The 15,365-nt window shown below is 37.8% G+C and overlaps 1 long non-coding RNA gene across 2 annotated transcripts in view; it reads left to right on the top strand.

The window, feature by feature from the left end:
- Positions 1-233: 233 nt before the first annotated feature.
- The window catches only part of LOC136406093 (uncharacterized), a 35,880-nt gene continuing 20,748 nt past the window's right edge, over positions 234-15,365 (top strand). The window contains exon 1 of one of the 2 annotated variants that reach the window (XR_010751622.1): positions 234-436. This is a non-coding gene — a long non-coding RNA (uncharacterized lncRNA). Of the gene's footprint in view, positions 437-1,475; positions 1,558-15,365 lie in introns of those variants that run through there. The other variant, XR_010751621.1, reaches the window with a different exon arrangement.

The following is a 15,365-nucleotide window of genomic DNA, read 5'->3' as shown; positions in this document are numbered from 1 at the left end:
AAACACCGGACGTAATTTCACAAAGAGAATAGGTTTTACAGACTCTGTCATCACTTCATTTTGCCTCCATACAAAGAAAATTGTGTCTTATGTTCTGAGTCACAGTACATTTGTCCTCAGATAGTTTTAGGTGATAGTCACCACCACCAATTTCCTGTCAAAGTGTTTACATTATCTGTGGGTCCATTTCAAAACCGACAATATTTATAAGGTTCAGAGGAATAAAATTTCAATAAATTTGCTGTAGCTTTGGCTTCCTTACCAAATTCAAATGCTGCTGGCAACATTCCATGGTCCTGGAATATTGTGCTATTGTTTGGAAGATCTGTTTGAAACTATCAAATGTAATTGTTTTGTTCTTTCGGTGTTTGGAGAAGTTGACTTTGGAGAGAGCTAATTGGAGACTGAACTTTCATTCAATTGGGAAAGTTTCTTGGTAAGACAAAAAGTTATTCTTTTTCCTTTTATTCTCACTTTCCTTGTTGGGCCATCATGTTTCTGTTGCTTTTCCCATGAGGAGTGACTGATTTGGGGCTAACTTGTGATGGATATGTTTTCTATGATTAAAATGAGTACTTTTGAACCTCAGGCTATGGCAGATGGGTGCAAATATGAAACAGAAACTGAGCCAAAGATGGACTTACTTGCTTTTTAATCTTTCCCCCCCCCTCCTAATTTTTTTAAAATTAAAATCTTAGTAGTTCTCAAGAACTACAGTTTTAATAAATCAGCTTTCTTCGTTCCAAAGCCCAATGTTTAACTTTTGGCAATGACATGAACTATTGAATTTACTCAGGGGTGTTGCTTACCTGGGTATCCTTCTCCTGACTTGTGGGTGCTGTTCACATGCTAATTGTTATTATCTTGGACCTGTATACTTTTTTAGAGATACCAGGAAGGACTCTTCCATTTGGAAAATTATCAAGATAAACAGAAATAATTAAAACAGCCTTTACATTTATGTGTGAGATTGGTCTATATTCTCTTCTGTGAATAATATGTCTAAGTGGTTTTATAATTATTGCTATATACTTCTTATAGACGTAACCATGTGATATTACATGCATAATCTAAAGCTGAATGTGTAAAATAGGAGACCTTTGTTCATGAAAGCTGTATTAAGTGAGAAGGGCTAAATTCATGTCATAGAACAATGACACACATGTTTTGAAGCACTGATTTAAGCTGACTCATACAACAAATGAGTATATGTACTAGAATTACAGCAATGTGGTTCCAGTTTTACATTTTTATTCCTTTTTTCTTAGATTATTTAACAGTGGATAGTGCAGCGGCCTTTGTCTGTAATTCCTCTAGATCTTCTTGCACTATTGCCGTATTGTTCGACTTGTCCTTAATTCTGTTTTGCCTTGATTCTTCTCTTGTCATATTCTGGTGCCTGACAGCTGACTACTACTGTTGGTATTACACCCTGAATGCTGCAGTTTCTCCAACTCTTCTTTCTTAGGGTTCAGTAGTAGCACACGAAGGTGTTCTGCTTCTGGTGCATTTCTACTGCTCTGGATCTCTCTGACCCAGTTCTGAATTGCTGGTATGGTAAGTCTTGCTGTAAATCCCTTCAGATACATGCAAATGCCTGGAACTATAGGCTGGAAAAGATTGTCTTCTGACTGTATGTACTTTGTGACTCTTTATCTTTCAAAATCCCTTTTCTCTATTTACTTATCTAGTCGTCACCACCTGAGTTGTGGAAGGTGACATGGGAGAAAAGGGTTAGAGCTGCCAGATTTATCAGCAAGGAGGAGCAGGGACAGGATTTTGTTTGGGGCATGTCTGGCTGTCTATTACATATCCATCTGGAGATATTGAATCAAAAATAAATATCTGAGTCAAACAGGGAGCCATTGGGATGTAGATATTTGAAGATTAATCCATAAAACTGGGTTAAAGCACCAAGGGAGAAAGTACAGATAAGAGAACCAAAAATTAATTTTGGCTAGCAACCACATGTAAGATTCTGAATATGTATAACTAATACAAACATTATGTGATTTAAACCTGTTTAAGTTTATGTGCTCATATTGACCTAAAACCTTATTTGAGAAAAGAGAGGATCTACTTTAATTGGATTGCCTTATATGTTGAGATGTGGTAATGTCACCGGAATGGGACCAGGACTTAGGCAAGTGTGTTCTGGCACAGTCTGGAATATGTGGGTTTCTTACTATGTGCAGGAAAGATTTCATAACACAGGTCCAGGTGAACTTAAGAGAATATTGATTAAAGCTGGAGACAGTCAAACAGAGGGGCTTAAGATAGGAAAGGCAAGACCACAGCAACAGGAGTGAGTCTTGAGTGGGCTTCCGAGATTAGGAAAAGAAGTCAGAGTAGCAGCAGTGAGCCATACTGGGCCACATGGGCTCAGGAAAGGAAGTTACAGAGGCAACAGGAGGGCCCTTGGAGACAGGTTTATGGGTTTAGCCTGGGACAAGCTGCCACTGCTCCCCTGATTGCAAGAGTCCTGAAAAACTTTAGAATTTAGGAGAAAGAAAGCAAAAATATATTCCGGAGGGAAGAAGGGGGTCACAAGCTTGCTCAAGGGAGAAAGAGCCAGTGCTTTTATTTGTTGTCTAAAGATGGGAGTTTTAGGGGAGGGTCTCAGCAGAGTAGTTAACAGCTCTCCAAGTGTATTTTAATATGCTGAGTGTATAGGGGAGTTTGGGATCATTCTATGGTCAGCTTCACTTCTTTACTTTTATCTTGGGTCTGTCTGGCTCTAATTGTTTTTTGGATTTTTGTTGTTGTTATTTATTCCTCTAACTTTATCTGTTCTGGGGTTTGGCTGGCACTAATGGCACCAACTGGGTCTCTGTTATCTATCTTCCTGACCAGGGTGATTTAAGCTACTCACTCTGGTTGGGGAGGAGAAGTATAACCCAGTAAACCATCTGTTCCTGAGTATCCTTGGTTAGGGAAGATTTTACCTTGCAATTTATTAGCAGGATGTTAATTGGTTGGCCTTGTTTTGTCTCAGTTTTCCCACCTCACTTGCCAAGGGATTTTCCTAGTTCCTTACTATCTTGCCTCAGTCACACTGACCACATCAGATTACTTTGTGTTGAGGGTGGGACTCTGACGTGAGCCCGTGTTGTGCCTGGGCCTGTGTGATAATGAGCTGGATTATGAAAGGTTTCCACTGTGTACCTGGAGCTTATTATATTCCATGAGGAAGGCAGGCTGGCTCTGCTAACTGGGACTGGAGATCATTTTTCTGCTTTTGAAGCACCAAACTCATCTTTCTTATATTATTCATTCAGTAGTTTTTTCCTCCATCTGAAGGATAATGTCTTGGCAAGTGTGAATGTGTTTCCATTTTCTTCCTTGTTAATTCCTTTCACATGATAAATTGCAGGGAAATCCCCTGAAATCCCTTGAAATTGAACAGTCAGCCTACATGAATGCTTAGGAGCAAAGGTTTTAAACTTAATAAGTCCACAGATATTCAGCCGAGAAAATTTCAGAAACATTTGCAGTTGAGGGCTACCTTTCATGGGTACATATAGACCTATTTGCATACTTCTGGCTTTGGAGGTCAATCTGAATTACCTAAAAGGGTTGCAAAATCTCCCAAGATTATTTGAAACCTTTGATATTTTTTGAAGATAAGGTCGTTTGTGAGGTAGCCCTTTTTTAAAAATGCAGCAAGTATTTTGGATTTCTTCTTATTTCCATTTATATGAAGGTGACCTACATCTCTTACCAGCCTGGCCTCCTGGTGCGCTCTGTGACCCCTAGTCATAACACTGGTCCTCAAGCTTTATTTTTCATTTTGAAATAAGTATGTGTTCATAAAACATTTATAGCAATTCAAACAGTTTCAGCAGCTCAAAAACCTAACCAAAATCCTTTTCATTAACTCACAATAAATGTTTATCAGATAATTTAAAATATCAAAATTATTTTGACTTCTCAGTTATGAGGAATTCAAGTCACAAATTTATAAGTGAGTGTGTGTATATTAAAAAATTAAAACCAAACAAAAATAAGTCACATAGGGAAGATACATTGGGAAAATCAATATTCATACAACTTCAAAGAATTGCCCAACAAATTATTAATTATGAAGAAAAAAAAGTACTTTTACAACAAAGAGATCTGTCAGATGCTATGCTAACCGAAGGCTAAAACATCATATTACTAATAATGGGCAAAATGGCATTGTATTCCTTCTGAAGAAACACACAAGGAAGCAAATGGGACTAAATGTTAGCAATTGATGAATATAGAAATAGTGAAGGATACGTGAGTATTCATTGTACTACTTTTTCAACTTTAGTGTAAGTTTGGGATCATTACAAAAACTTGGGGAAATGAATGATATATATTTGAATGGAAAAATAAATAGTATTGGAACATAGACCACTCATCACAAATGATCCCATTTGAAGGGGGTACTTTTAATAGATACCAGTAATTATTGTTATATTTTTGATAGTGCTTTACATGTCCACATAATCTTTTATGTATCATGCAATGCTCAGAAACTCCAGTGATGGCCTATTCGATGATCAGTACTATTATACTCACTTTTTACCGAGGGAAAAACTTGAATCTCTGAATTTAAATGCCCTGTCCAAGATTTTATAGTGTAAAGTAATGGGAAATTGTAACTCAGACCCAGATCACTCATCTCTAAGTATTTTCTGCATTGTACCTACTAGATTCATTGTGTGTATATGCTTGTGAGTATGGCTGTGTTTCCAGTCATTAAAAACCTTTGAAAATTTCATGGTCGGCTGTTAGCTTTGGTTGATAGGCCACAGGGCTAATGAAACGTATAATGTGATCTCAGTTTCTGTTCTGAGGGAGCAGTAGCCAATGTTTTCCATCACTGTGCTGCAAGTGAATAAAATTACTATCACAGAGCCAGTCCACAGATTATTTTTGCTTCAAGAAAGTGCCATCTCTGTAACTTGTTTATAGCCTTTTAACACAGACTTAAACCTCCTCTTTTTATTTGCAGATTAGGGTCTGGTGACAGTTGGAACGTTAACTCAGATATCTAAATTACTTCAATTCTTGAAAATTTCACAATTTTTTTTACCCTAGGTTTTTGAAAAAAACACGACTCCACATTAAATAAGAACACCTGACTTAAAAATTTGAAAGGAAATGTGCATTTCTTTCATATACTATGCTTGTAAAAGGTAGCCCAAGTGCAGCCTCTCTGTGATTGCTTTTATGATGATTTACTTTGTAGTTTCTTTAATGATAAGATGACAAACATTTATCATGTGAAAAAGTTGCTATTAGCTTACATTTGTTTGCTGAGCAGTTTTACATGATGCTTCTCATTACTTCAGTAGAGTCGGGCTAACCGAGAGCCAAACAAGTTTCTGCACCAGTAAGTGTTCTGTGAAGCTAAGTACAGTGGGCCCTGAGAGCTGCTTTTTCCATTTGTAATTGTATCAATGTAAACCTTCTATCCAACTTACGTGGTTTTTAAATGATTCTCTAATCATTTATGGAATTCCCAAGCTTAATACACAAGATTTGAAGCCATAAGCCGGTTGACAGGCATATTTCCTCTCTGTTGTCTTGTTGCCTAATGGCTTCAGGGACATTTGGCTCTCTCCTCCTCGCTGTTACCTCTTAGAAGAAAGCCATTGAATGGTGTGATTCATTTGCTGATGGTGCTCTATCCTTTCCTCTCTTGATCACTTTATGAAGTGGCAACTGAATGACTAAAAGTAGACAATAAAATTTTATTTTTATCATTTTTTATTTTTATTTTATTTATTTTATTTTTTTTTGCATTTTTCCGAAAGTAGAAGCAGGGAGGCAGTCAGACAGACTCCAGCATCTGCCCAACCAGGATCCACCCGGCATGACCACCAGGGGGCGATGTTCTGCCCATCTGGGGCGTTGCTTGATTATAGCCAGAACCATTCTAGCATCTTAGGCAGAGACCATGGAGCTGTCCTTAGTGCCCGGGCCAACTTTGCTCCAATGGAGCCTTGGCTGCAGGAGGAGATGAGAGAAATAGAGAGAAAGAAGATGGGAAAGAATAAAGAAGTAGATGGGTGCTTCTCCTATGTGCCCTGACCAGGAAAGAACCCAGGACTTCCACACGCCAGGCCGACGCTCTACTGCTGAGCCAACCGGACAGGGCCGACAATGAAATTAAAAAAATAAATATAAGGAGGGAGGCCAGTTCTGAGAAACAGTAAAATTTTATATAGCTATAATAATAAAAATAATAAGGCACTGGTATACAAAGGAAAAAAAATACAATATAACCAGAGACACAGCAAACTCTGGAAGAAACTGTAGTGTAATAATAACTCAGCATAAGGGAAAGAAATATGATCACTAAATACATAAATAAAAGTATTAAGTAAATGTTAATCATATAATGACTAGTCTTTGGGAAGTAAACAAATTTAGATTCTCACATGACAATATGTGCCAAAGGCAATTTATAATAACTTAAAGGGTTATATATTTTTAAAAATCAAGATATTTAGAAAAAAGATAATAAAAAATTATAAAATCTGGTAGGCACATGGAAATTCATATGGGGAGAATTTATTTGGTTTAAAAGCTAGTAGAAGAAAATGAAAAAAAATACCACTAGGTATACACACACACACACACACACACACACACACACACACACACACACACACTGGTACCTTGAGATATGAGTTTAATTCATTCTGTAACCGAGCTCATAAGTCAGTCAACTCGTATATCAAATAAATTTCTCCCATTTAAAAATAACTGAAATAGATTTAATCCATTCCAGCCCTGTGAAACATCCCCAAACCATCCTAAATTATGAAAAAGACATGTTTTTAATTAAGAAACACACATGTATACTTTACCAATGCATAATAAAATATATGAAATAAAAGAAAAAAGTGTTATTTAGTACTGTATTCTTACCTTGGAGACAGACGAGTGCGGCTAACGGAGGTGAATGGCAGAGGAGGAGGGAGGGAGGCAGGGATGCAGGCACTGTAGACGCGTAAACTAAAACTGCACTTTCTTAACACTAAATGTAAACTAAAACTGCATTTTCTTTACTTTAAACAAAACTAAAACTGTGGCAGCTTCCCGAATCACGACTTGTATCTCGGAATTTCACTCGGATCTTAAACAAAAATATGAACGAGTCACAGCTCATATCTTAAAAAATTCATATGTTGGTCTGCTCGTATCTCAAGGTACCACTGCATTGATTTTTAGATTTTATTTATTCATTTTTAAAGAGAGAGAGTAGAGAGAAAGAGAGAGAGAGAAGAGGGGGAGGAGCAGTAAGTATCAACTCCCGTATGTGCCTTGACCAGGCAAGCCCAGGGTTTCAAACCAGCAACCTCAGCATTCCAGGTCGACGCTTTATCCCCTGTGCCTCCACAGCCCAAGCCTCACTAAGTGAATATTAAAGACTTGTGGATGCTAAAAATCAAGTATAGAACAAATGAAAAGTTGTCTGAATGTTTCCAACCAGTAGGAGAAACAAAGAGTTAATATTAAGGGCATGAATCTCCTAAGAACAATAGAAATCAGGGAGCAAAGCCTGATAAAGTAATTTTTACCTTAATCCTTAAAAGACATTAAAACAGGCCTTGCCCTGTTGGCTCAGCGGTGGAGCATTTACCCGGTGTGTGAAAGTCCTGGTTTCAATTCCTGGTCAGGGCACACAGGAGAGGTGACCATCTGCTTTTTCTCCCACTTTTTCTCTCTTCCCCTCCCACAGCCATTGGCTTGATTGATTTGAGCATATTGGTCCTGGGTGCTGAGGATAGCTTGATGAAGCTTCCCCCCTCAGGCATTAAAAATAGCTCAGTTGCGAGGATTGTCCCACATGGGCAGATCATCAGCCCCAGAATTGAAATAAAGAATGAAAAACTTCAGGAACTTTCTTTCCCTCCTTATGTGACACAGCTTTCCCAGAGCTGGTGGCTCGGAAGGGCTAGATATGAGCAAACAAGCTTTTGATCTTTCCTATGTTCCTAATAACTAATTTTGGTCACCTTGGTTGTTTACCAAATCTTTCTTAAAGGAACCAACTCCATTAATAGTAAAATGAATGGTAGATTACCTATGCATATTGTAATGTAAGAATAAACAGGAAATTGTACCTTCAATGAGCATTTTTGAGAAAGTCTCTTCAACCAAGTCATATCAGGAGCAACTTCTCTTTCCTTCTAATGCCCATCAACCAAAAAATATGGGGCCACTAAACAGTAGGAGTTCTTGTAGCAGTAATAGGGTGCATTGACATAATGAGAAAAGAATCTAGAAGTATAATTCCCATGAGGAAAAAAGCGATAAATGAAGAAATGGAAAAATAATCAACCACACTACATGTAGTGATACATATTTTTTCTGAAAATGAGATGTATTTTCAACTGCTTAATCAGCAACAGTTTTGTTAAAGTAACGCTACTTATTTCTGGTGTGCCATGAAATGGACACTACTACATATTGCTTCTTTGTTGGGAGATTAATTGGAAAATATCAAAACCTTTAAATATTTAAAATATTTAAGGTATTTTAAAATGTGTATATTTTTTAACTCAAAACCGAATTAAACATCCAGCCTAAGTACATAATCTATAAAAGTACAAAAGCATTTTTGCACACAGATGTAGATCCAGTAATTTTTCTCAATATTGGAAAATGATTGAATTTCTTAGTTTATACATTGTTTGGAATGTTATACCGTGATTTAAAATGGTGAATAAAAACAACAGAAAAATGGCCAAAAGATTTAAAGAGCAATTTACCAAAAAACAAGTATATATTTATAAAAAGATGCTCAAGCTATGTATTGTTCAATGAAATAAAATAAAAACGCAGAATACCCTTTTATAAACACTTGTGTTTTCAAAGATCAAAAAACAGAGCACAATGCCTATTGTTATTAAAGTTATAGAGACAGTGATGCTCCCATATACTTTCATTGCAGTGTAAATTGGCATAGCATTTTTAAAGAGCAATGTGTCAGTAACAATCATACATAAAATATATAAAACTGATGACCAGCAAATTCTTCTTTTAAGGTAACTCTCACACAGAAAAACTTTAAAGAGTTGACAAGGATGTTTATTGCAGTCTGGGAATCTCAAAATGCAGCCAAACAACATCAAAAGAGAACTTAAATGCCTGTTAATATATCAGTTGTGATACAACCATATTGAGAAATATTATACAATCATCAAATAAAATAAGCTCAGTTTTTCTTACTAACTGTAAGGATGTCCCTGATATGCTATTGGGTCAAAAAGCAAATTGCAAGTCAATACATGTGACATGATTCAGTATCTGTGCTCTATCTATCTCTCTAGCTACCATCTCTGTCATCTAACTATCTATTCTCTACCTCTCCATCCCTATCTGGGAATACACACTAAGAATCAGGGAGGTTAGGATGCAGGATTTCACATTGCAATTCTCTCCTTATATTTACATGTATAATTTTATAATTAAAAGTAATCAAGAGAAAAACAAACAAAATATCCTAAAGATAAATTTATAATGTAACAATGTATATTAAGTGTAAATAGAAAATAATGTAAAATTATTAAAGTACATGTAGAAGAATACACGGTTCTGCATTGTACTAAGGCTAAAACTAAAGTAAAGTAACAAATAAAACTTTAAGCATAAAAAATACACAAGGATATTTAACTCACTAGTAGACATGCTTATTTCTGGAACATGAATAATAAAAATTCTTGGTATTTTTCTGTATTTTACTGTAAAATGAGCCAGGATATATAACATTTTATGGTGTAAAAAAGAACTTAAAGCAGTGTTTGAAAAAAAAAAAACATTCACTTAATTTGATTCTTTCCTTGTTTACCCTCTTTCCATATCTTCTTTCATGTCTTAGCACTGAAATATTTTTATCTAACCTATTCCCCTCTTTCAACAAATTCTTTCAGATTTCTTTTTTGAACAACTTTCTCATCCAAGACTTAAATGATTCACTCTGACAACTTTCTTTGAAACCAAATGACTTTCTTGTCTCAGTGGGTGGTTCCGACATCCTCTGGTTCCCAGAAAATCTCCAAGAAATGATCAGAAGCAAAATTCTTGGTTGCATATGCCTTGGCTTGGCCGAGTGAAGCACTTATTTTATTCATGTGGCTCTCAGTAGAGCATTTGAAACTATATGTTGAACTTACTCTTACTGAGAAGACATTCTCTGATTCTCACTCTATAGTGATTCACTCCTCAACTGGCCTGGAAATGGTTAATGTAAAGTGAGATATAATGAATGGCGAAAGGGGGTCACTCCCTTATCCTGAAGCATCCATGAGACAAAATCAATCTTTATTTTTACGTCGGTCATAGATATTTTTCTTTTCATCTTTTTGGCAGTGAATAATGGGACAAAGAGTTCTGTCACACATGAGGCTTGCTTGGTGGCATTTCCTCCTTTACTGATAGGAAAGAGCTTGATGTATATAAGCACTGGTCAGGGGTAGCTGTCCATTTAGATTTACTCTGGAAGCCATTTCCCCAAAGACTGGGTAAACAGATATCTACTGTCCACAGAAAATCAACAGGTTGTGGAGTGACTAGAGTTTAATGTCTCTCTGATCATATGTCTTGATGTCCATGTCCCTTTAACCCAGACAAGTCAGCAGCCCAAGGAAGGCTATAGAAGAAGGAGGGTGGGTCTTAATTCTTCTCTTGGCTCAAGGTGCTATGAGCAGATGGAGAAAGGAATTAAGCCTGTTTTTCAGATCCAAGCGTTGGTGACAGGCTGTGATCAGATCTTGCAAGTTTTAATTTATCTTGACAAAAATTGTAAAAACTATATTAGCATTCATCCACTTAAATGATAAAATCATAGGTGGTGGTAAGAAAAAAGATAGTCTATACACAAAGACAGTAACTAATATAATTTGCTACAAGAAACATTTTTGTGACATATATAATGTTTAGATAATACATTAATACAACATAAAGATATATTAGTCAACACTTTATAGTCTGGAAACACTTTCAGATGCATCATGCCCCATGGTCCTCACAGCAGTTCTTAAGAACAGTGAATCTCATCCCCATTCCACAGATGAGGTGACTGAGAGAAAGAATCAGTCCTTCAACAACCCTTGCACAACGAGGGTGGCAGAGCAGAGCTTTAAGTCCATCCTAACAACCTATTCTTACAGAAATAGTTGCCACGGTTAATGCTCAACCTCCATGGCAGTGTAGTCAGGCTTGTTACCTTCATGACGAACGGCTTCTCTAAGCTGCAGGCAGTGCCGTAGAAGGAAAAGAAGTCACAGAGCCAAATAAGATTTTCAGTGTACAAAACTTTCATAAAGGAAAGGGAAGCCCAGGCACATGGTTCATGGCTGTTGAGGAAATGGGACACCTACTGAGATCATGTCTTTTTACCTATGACAGTGTCTCTGTGTGCGTGCATGCGTGTGTGTGTGTGTGTGAGTGTGTGTCTGTCCGTATGTGTGGGTGTGGATAGCAGAGTAAAAATAGGGTCCCGAGGATGGCAACTGCTCCCAAGCCTTATTCAATGCAACTTTCTGAAAAATGCCCGTGTGCCAGCTGAACACAAAATACTCATTCACACATCTGATGACAAGTATCATTCTTCAGTGTGTTGAGTAAATGTGATGCTATCAATCCAGGGCTGCAGGTAAGATTTTCCAGTGGGTGAGTAGACAAGAGGGGAATTAGCACATTGTGATTTTATACCCTTTTGGGAATGGACAAAAAAAGAAGTCTCTATTGTTCAAAGCTCCTGGGCACGCGCACGCGCGCGCGCGCGCCCGCACACACACACACACACACACACACACACACACACAAAGAATTACAGCATTAGTAGGCTATGCAGGAAACTCACAGTTAGGTTAATAAAGTATAAATACTTGCAGTGGCTGAAGAATAGCACATTTGATTAGGAAAGCGGTTGGTGGGTTGTTGCAGGCCAGAGGGTAATGGAGGTGCGGGGATGGGCTACGAGCTCCTCGGTATGCATCGGGGACCGGGCACGGTTTCCCCAGTGGCCCTGGCAGCTGCAAATCTTAATGAGTGATTACATCCCAGGCCGAGCGGGCAACTTGGCTCATCATAAAACATGTTACAAAAAACCAAAAAAACAAACAAAAAAAAGCCCAAAAAACAAATGCAATGCCTTGCAGTTTACATTCTGAAGAGGCTAGAAATGAGCCCAGGAGACCTTTCCAGAGAGGAGGTTAAATTTGAGTCACTTCCAGGGAAAAGTCAGTGATTTTTGTCAATGATCCGGACGCTGAAACGCAGCTTGCCAATAGGCAGAGAGCAGTAGCCCCAGTCCCGCCCTTCCAGACCGGTCCTAGGGAGGATGCATAAGGGTGTCCTGCTGAGAGGAACGGAACTTTGCGTGCAAAATAAAGAAGTTGTATGTTCATTAATTTTCATGTTTTTAATGTTGATGGCAGAAGCCATTCCTGGCAGGCACGTGTCAAGAAAAATATAATGTAAAGGGGAGAAACAGTGTCTGCCTTTGGAGGAATCTGTTTTCTCCTGATGGACAGATGTACCCCTGACTTAGCAGGAAGGAAAATAGAGAAGGAAAAGAGCAAGTTTTGATCACCCCCTAGGTGGAAGGTACCGTGACTGTTCCTCTCACAGATCTTATCCATTTCACCCTCTCAAGAATCCTGAAAGATGAACCTTGTTAAGTCCATTTTTAAACAAGAATTGAAGTGATCCAGATCTCTGTGACCAAAAACCTCAGTGCTGTTTCACCATAATTCCAGTTTTATATACTTCCTTTAAAGCATTTTTTTTTGTGGTTGTTTTGTTTCGTCTTTTTCCTTCTCACTCAGTGAGTCCTGTGGTCAAGTGTTTACTGTGCAGTGAAGTCAACACTTCAAGTGTCAGGGCTCACCTCCAGAAAGAGAGAACAGAAGTAGCTCACAGCTCGACATGCACCTTGAACATCACCACGGCTTCCTCATAGTCCGTTTACTCTCTCCAATGGCTATTCTCTTCCTCCTCCTCCTTTTCCATCTCGTTCTGTAATGAAAAACACAAATGCAGGTTCAGTTGCCTGCCACAACACAAGTCGAAATTGTGAGGCATGTGCTGGTGCAAAAGGATGGAGGTTTATCTAGATGCTCTGACCTGGGAGCACGGTGGACTCCCGTCTCAAAGACCATCTCTCCTTTCTTGTGGGGATAGGGAAGAGAGGGCTTTTTTTCTATCCAGTTATCTTGCTAGCTTTTAGCACACTTGGGTTCTATCCATTTATGCCTCTAGCTTTTGGTGTGCTGGGTGGAAGAACCACCTCCCACAGCCATCTTGCTCAATAGGGGAAGACTCCCCTGAACACCCCCCAACCCCTACCGCCAGTCTACAGTAACACTCCTTTCTCTCTCAGTGGTTCCAGCTCCATTCATTTGTGGAATCAGGCAGTAATACGGAATCTGAAGTGATGGAGCGAGAAAATGGCCTTTCTCTTACCTCGTGGAAGCAACCCCCTGGAAGAGTACCTGACATGTGTCAAATATTTTATAAACAAAACTCTTATAGTTAGTATTATTATTTTTGCCTTAATTGAAGGAAATTGAATTTGGACCTTTATGAATGAGTGAGATTTAGACCTTTTCAACTTGTGTCCCTGGGGCAAGAACAACAGAGGGGGTGAGGGTTGTATAGGAATGAATGTTCAAATGGAGGTTTAGACTAGGAGTCAAGTACCTGTGTGTTTATAACAATAAAGAATACTTAAAATAAAAAATTGTAATAGAAATTGCATTTAGTACTTACTGTACAAGCTGGGCTGGAAGGTTTACACATTTTACTGCATCCAATGCTATTTGTGTGACCTTGAAATTCATTCCCTTGCTTGTTCCTTGTGTTCCAATTGTAAAATCAGGTGTTCAACTTAATCCTTGAATCATTACATTTTTTTTTAATTATTGGGAAAAAAATTACTAAAATTCTTTATACCTGTGTAAATACTTTGATCAAAGTACATAATCTCTGACTCACATGACTGTGTCAACTCCTTGATAACCCCAGGGAACACAGCTTGGAAACCTAGACTGAAAGCTGATTAGGAAGGCATAGTGTCATGTAAATTATAGACTAGCTCTGTGAGTTTTGCAGTTAATTTCTATGGCCTCAGGGGATCTAAAGTTTAGCAGCCAAGGTGATTTTAGCAGCCAAGGTGATTTTAGCCCCTTTGGGGAGTTAGCAAGGGTTGTATTGCTACAGTCTGAGAATGACCATAAGAGCCATAGGACAGACGTTAGAATAACCCGACTTTCAAATGTTTGGTACCAATATCTGGAGTATCTGAAGCTATGGCGAGCCACCACAACTATCCCATAGACTAGATTCCATGCAAACACCCATAACTTTTGACTAGCTTTAACTTCTAAAGAGATGTTGTTGGCTGATAAATATTGTGAACTTGGGTTTCAATGTTTTATTTTGGTGAGCCGTCCCTGCTCCCTGAGATTCCATGAAGTAGATTGTGATTTTTTGTTGCTGAGGAATGAGAGGTATTTCTGAATATTTTTTATCTTAGAGGCTGGTGTGAAAGCAACTCTTTCCAACCAGATCTACATGACATCAGTGCTAGATCATGGAACAATCCAGGCAAAAGGGATTTTTGAAACCACAACCTGTATTTACTTATTGTTACTATTATTGGCCTTCCCACCTCATAAAGAACATGCCCACTCATTGTACGACTTGGAACAAATATCTTAAAACTTGCTATTTTTTCTCCTCTGTAAAATGGGTATAATAATAGTAGTATCCACTTTGAGAATTGTTGTAAGAATTAAATAAGTTAATATATACAATATGTTTGAATAGTTCTTACTACACAGTAAGTGCTGCCTAATTGTTTATTATTATAATTATTGCTATTAGTTTTATTCCTTTGGAAGATCGAAGAACTATAAAATAGAACAATCATTAATAACTCTTCTTCCCAGAAATAATTGTACTAGTAACATAATGAACAATTTTCTTTAGTTTAGTCTTTGAATTAATAATTATTACTAGTATCACTAATAATTTTTACAGACTAGTTTAATACTAATATGCTCTTTTGTAACCTGATATTGCACAAATTTATCATGTGTACCTTCTATGGCCATGATACTCTTTAATCCTATGCTCTTTTCTGATTGGATAAGATTAATTTAAATGACCTCTTACTGATGGATATTGGGTTATACCCATTTTCTGAAATAATCATTTAAAATGCTGTAATGGACACACTTCAAACTAGTAGCACTTAACAGTGCAAAGGAGGCTCAAGTGCAGAGAGAGCATGCAGTAGACCACTGACCAATGAACAGGGAGAACCTACCCCAGGGATCTTGAGGCTTCTCCCACTATCCTGCACTACACCC

This window comes from Saccopteryx leptura, chromosome 5 (assembly GCF_036850995.1).
Source record: "Saccopteryx leptura isolate mSacLep1 chromosome 5, mSacLep1_pri_phased_curated, whole genome shotgun sequence".
In the NCBI taxonomy this organism is placed as follows: domain Eukaryota; kingdom Metazoa; phylum Chordata; class Mammalia; order Chiroptera; family Emballonuridae; genus Saccopteryx; species Saccopteryx leptura.
Note: the sequence above shows the minus strand (reverse complement) of the source record. Positions and strands in the feature narration are given on the sequence as shown.